Raw genomic sequence first — 6,000 nt, 5'->3', positions numbered from 1 at the left:
CTTCATTCACTGGAGCATAGAAGACTGAGGGGTGACCTTATAGAGGTGTATAAATTCATGAGGGACATCGATAGGGTGAATGTGCACAGTCTTTTCCCCCAGGGTTGGGGTATCAAGAACTAGAGGCAACCTTGAGGGATCTCTGAACGTGGACCCCAAGATCCCTCTGTTCCTCCACACTGCTAAGAGACCTGCCATTAACCCTGCATCCTGCCTTCAAATTCGATCTCCCAGAGTGTATCACTTCACACTTTTCCGGGTTGAACTCCACCTGCCACTTCTCAGCCCAGGTCTGCGGACAGGATGTAATGCCGGCAATCTCCCACACTTGCCGGATCGATCCCAGTGCTATAACTGCTTTGGAACAACTTGGCCAGAAGTGTGGCTCATTCAAGATCACAGTCCTTCAATAACATTGAATTGGATTTTCCCTGACTCACTAACCTTTGGCTGTCAAGCGAGCTCAGCCAGTTCTTGGTATCCAGTGGAATGAATCCAAGTTTAAGTCAAGTGAATGGAATTTATTATCAGTGAGATACAGGAAAATGGAAAACTTGCTCACAGCAGCATGAGAAGAACGTTGGTTCAGGCAACACCCAGAACCTAAATTCTACATGAGTCATACAAAGTGCACAAAAACAGTCAGGATATTAGTGCAAAAACACAATGAGAGACAAGTCAATGTTAGTTCAAGAGGTGGTCTGTCGTGTTCTGTTGTTGGGTTAGGGTGAGGGTTGTGCAGGTCGGTTCAAGAACTAATTGGATGAAGGTATCGGTGTTGGTTTATTATTGTCACTTGTACCGAGGTCCAGTGAAAAACTTGTCTTGCAAACCAATCGTACAGGTCAATTCATTACACAGTGCAGTTACTTCACGTTAGTACAGAGTGCATTGAGGTAGTACAGGTAAAAACAATAACAGTACGGAGTAAAGTGTCCCAGCTACAGAAAAAGTGCAGTGCAATAAGGTGCGAGGTCACAACAAGGTAGATCGTGAGGTCAGAGTCCATCTCATCGTATAAGGGAACCGTTCAATAGTCTTATCACAGTGGGGTAGAAGCTGTCCTTGAGCCTGGTGATACGTGCCCTCAGGCTCCTGTATCTTCTACCCGATGGAAGAGGAGAGAAGAGAGAATGTCCCGGGTGGGTGGGGTCTTTGATTATGCCGGCTGCTTCACCAAGACAGTGAGAGGTAAAGACAGAGTCCAAGGAAGGGAGGCTGGTGTCCGTGACACACTGGGCTGTGTCCACAACTCTCTGCAGTTTCTTGCGGTCCCGGGCAGAGCAGTTGCCGTACCAAGCCATGATACATCCAGATAGGATGCTTTCTGTGGTGCATCGATAGATGTTGGTGAGAGTCAAAGTGGACAAACTAAATTTCTTTAGCCTCCTGAGGAAGTAGAGGCACTGGTGAGCTTTCTTGGTCGTGGCATCAACGTGATTTGCAACCTGTGTCAGATCTGAAGTTTGTCCTGACTAAAATGTCAAAAGGATGATATATCTCCCCTTCCTCATGAATTCCTCACCAGCACAGATCTATCCTGGGACCTACACACTGATGCAGCCGCGAAGAGGGCACGCCAGAGGCTCTACTTCGTTAGGAGCTTGAGGAGATTTGGGATGTCACCAAAGTCTCTTGCAGATTTCTCCAGATGTACGGTGGAGAGCATTCTGACTGGTCGCATCACCGCCTGGTACAGAGGCTCCATCGCAAGAGGCCGCAGAGGGTTGTAGACTCAGCCCAGCTCCATCACGGGCACAACCCTCCCCGCCACCGAGGACATCTTCAAGAGGCGGTGCCTCAAGAAGGCGTCATCCGTCACTGAGGACCCTCACCACCGGGAACATGCCCTCATTTCATTTCTCCCATCGGGCAGGAGGTACAGAAGCCTGAAGTCCCCACACCACCAGGTACAGGAACAGCGACTTCCCTTCAACCATTCGGTTCTTGAACCGACCGGCACAACCCCAATCACTGCCTCAGTAATGGAACACCACGGACCACCCCTTGCACTGCCATGGACCTGTCTCTGATTGTCTCTTTGTTTTTGTAGTAAGGTCTTGTTCTGCAGTTTTTTCTTCACTGTCTTCACTAGAGAGGGAGAGGGAGAGATAGTGAGAGGGGGACAGGGAGGGAGAGATAGAGTGTGGGGTGAGGGGGGTAGAGAGAGAGACAGGGAGGGACGGAGATTGGTAGCTTCCATCCGGATGCATCCCGGCTGTGTACGGCAACTGCTCTGCCCGGGACCGCAAGAAACCGCAGAGTTGTGGACACAGCCCAGCGCATCACGGACACCAGCCTCCCCTCCGCGGACTCCGTCTACACTTCCTGCTGCATCGGTAAAGCAGCCGGAATAATCAGAGACCCCCACCCACCCCGGACATTCTCTCTTCTCCCCCCTCCCATCGGGCAGAAGATACAAAAGCCTGAAAGCACGTACCACCAGCCTCATGGACAGCTCTGTAATAAGGCTATTGAACGGTCCCCTACCACGATAAGATGGACTCTTGACCTCACAATCTACCTCGTCGTGGCCCTTGCACCTTATTGTCTGCCTGCACTGCACTTTCTCTGTAACTGTGACACTTTATTCTGCATTGTACTACCTCAAAGTACTTATGTATAGAATGATCTGTCTGGCAGTCAAAGTTCAAAGTCGAGTTTACTGTCAGATGCACATCCGTGTGTGCACAGGGTGCAATGAAAAACTTACTTGCAGCAGCCTCACAGGCACAGAGCATCAGATAAGCAGCGTTCACAAGAAAAAGCATAAATTATACACAGTTTTTACCAGAAAGAACACAATCAGAACAAAAGAAAAGTCCATTTTAGTGCAAAGTGATTAAAGCAAAGTTTTTCACACTGTCTTGTGGCATCGATAAACCAGCCACCAATTACTGGTAGGCTGCAAGCAAGGCCTGCTTGTTTGCTGTTGTCACCATGGGGACGGGCCAGGGAGGAGTGTGAGTTCAATTAGTTCGCCTCTCCCCGGTGGGTAGGGTGCTGGAAACGGGCGTGGAGGTTCAGCGAGGAGTTGTTGACTGACAGCAGGTCAAACACGCACTGATCTCGTTGAGCCTGTTTAAATGTCGCAGTGGGGGCAGCTTCGACCCAGGAGCACCCTGACTGAGGCGTCTCGAATGGTCCGACGCACATCGCCTTGGACACACCCAGTCGTCGGTGTGAAAATCTAACAAACTGGAGAAATCCAAAATAAAACTCCGGGAGATGCCAGCGTAGGGAGAAGGTGGTGGCCTGGTGGACGGGGAAGGAGGTTATCTGAGATTACAACAGAGTCTAGATCAATCCATTGGGCTGAGGAACGACAGATGAAGTCTAATTCCGATAAATGCGAGGCCACTTTCAGGGAACCGTGTACCTGTACCCCGAGGTCCCTCTTGTTGTGTGCAAGACATTGGTAAGACCACATTCGGAGTATTGTGTGTAGTTCTGGTTGTCCAGCTACAGGAAGGGTGTCATTAAACTTGTATCTTGTACCTGTACTTTGTAAATTGATTTATTATTGTCACGTGTACCAGGGTACTGTGAAAATCTTGTCTTGCATACCGATTGTACAGATCATTTCATTACACGGTGCATCGAGGTAGTACAAAGGAAAAGCAATAACAGAACACAGATTAATATGTCACAGCTACAGAGAAAGTGCAGCGCAGGCAGACAATAAGGTGCAAGGGCCACGACGAGGTAGATTGTGAGGTCAAGAGTCCATGTTATCGTACTAGGGCACTGTTCAATAGTCTTATAGCAGCGGGGTAGAAGCCGTCCTTGAGCCAGGACAGGACTTACACAGTGAACGATGGTTCCCTGGAGAGTGTTGTAGGACAGAGAGACCTCGGGGTACAGGCATCCGTCTACACTTCACTTTGCCAACAGCCGGCATAATCCAAGACCCCCACCCACCCCGGACATTCTCTCTTCTCCCCCCTCCCATCGGGCAGAAGATACAAAAGCCTGAAAGCACGTACCCCCAGGCTCAAGGACAGCTTCTACCCCGCTGCTATAAGACTATTGAACAATAACATGGACTCTTGACCTCACAATCTACCTCGTCGTGGCCTTTGCACCTTATTGTCTGCCTGCACTGCACTTTCTCTGTAACTGTGACACATTAATCTGTTCCGTTATTGCTTTTCCTTTGTACTACCTCGATGCACCGTGTAATGAAATGATCTGTACAATCGGTATGCAAGACAAGATTTTCACTGTACCCCGGTACACGTGACAATAATAAACCAATTTACAAAGTACAGGTACAAGATACAAGTTTAATGACACCCTTCCTGTAGCTGGACAACCAGAACTACACACAATACTCCGAATGTGGTCTCACCAATGTCTTGCACAGAACAAGAGGGACCTCAGAGTACAGGTACATGGTTCCCTGAAAGTGGCGTCACAGGTAGACAGGGGCGGTAAAGAAGGCGTTCGGCATGCTCGCCTTCATCGGTCAGGGCACTGAGTACAGGAGTTGGGAGGTCACGGTGCGGGTGTACAGGACGCTGGTGAGGCCGCACTTGGAGTATTGCATTCAGTTCTGGTCGCCCTGCTGCAGGAAAGATGTTATTCAGCTGCAAAGAGCGCGGAAAAGATTTATGTCACATTATAGAGCCACACAGCACGGAAACAGGCCCTTCGGTCCAACTGGTCCGTGCCAGCCCAGATACCCCATCCAAGCCGGTCCCATTTGCCTGCGATTGGCTCATATCTCATTTCTAATCCATGCACCTGTCCAAATGTCTTTTAAATGTTGTTAATGTACATGCCTCACCCACTTCCTCTGGCAGCTCGTTCCATCTATGGACCATCCTCTGTAAAAATATGTTTCCCCTCAAGCTCCTACTAAATCTCTTCCCTCTCACCACTAATTCATTATCCCTCGACCCTGGGAAAAAGACTTTCTCTCTCTCTCTCTCTCTTTCTGCCCCCCCCCGCCCCCGTCTACCGGACATGATAGACTCCACATCCGAGAGGGGGGAAGATCTCTCTCTGGGGTCCCTGGAGCCGAGATTCACCCAGTGACCGACAACCCCTAACATGTTGGAACATTTTCCATTTGCTCCTTGGTAAATTATATTGATAAATTGGTTTATTGTTGTCACTTGTACCGAGGTACAGTGAAAAAATTGTCTTGCATACCGTTCGTACAGGTCAATCCATTGCACGGTGCATTGGTAAAACAATACAGAATGCAGAATAAAGTGTCTCAGTTACAGAGAAAGTGCAGTGCAGGCAGACAATAAGGTGCAAGGGCCATAATGAGGTAGATCGTGAAGTCAAGAGTCCATCTTATCGTACTAGGGGACCGTTCAATAGTCTTACTACAGAGCTGTCCTTGAGCCTGGTGGTACGTGCTTTCAGGCTTTTGTATCTTCTGCCTGATGGGAGAGGGGAGAAGAGAGAACGTCCGGGGTGGGAGGGGTCTTTGGGGCAGCCACGGTAGTGTAGTGGTTAGCGTAACGCGATTACAGCACCAGTGACCCGGGTTCAATTCCGGCCGCTGCCTGTAAGGAGTTTGTACCTTCTCCCCGTGTGTCTGCGTGGGTTTCCTCCGGGTGCTCCGGTTTCCTCCCACATTCCAAAGACGTACGGGTTAGGAAGTTGTGTGCACGCTATGTTGGCGCCGGAAGCGTGGCGACACTTGCGGGCTGCCCCCAGGACACTCCACGCAAAAAAAAGATGCATTTCACTGTGTGTTTCGATGTACATGTGACTAATAAAGAAATCTTATCTTTGATTATGCTGGCTGCTTTCCCGAGGCAGCGGGAAGTGTAGACGGAGTCCGCGGAGGGGAGGCTGGTTTCCGTTCTGTGTCCACAACTCTCCGCGGTTTCTTGTGGTCCCGGGCAGAACAGTTGCCGTGCCAAGCCGGGATGTACCTGGATAGGATGCTTTCTACGGTGCATCGATAAAAGTTGGTGAGTGTTGCAGAGAGGTGGTATTAAATCACATGGACTCAGTAGGCATCTGCTTCAGAAATCT

This window comes from Pristis pectinata, chromosome 39 (assembly GCF_009764475.1).
Source record: "Pristis pectinata isolate sPriPec2 chromosome 39, sPriPec2.1.pri, whole genome shotgun sequence".
Lineage (NCBI taxonomy): Eukaryota > Metazoa > Chordata > Chondrichthyes > Rhinopristiformes > Pristidae > Pristis > Pristis pectinata.
This window is presented reverse-complemented; position numbering follows the sequence as displayed.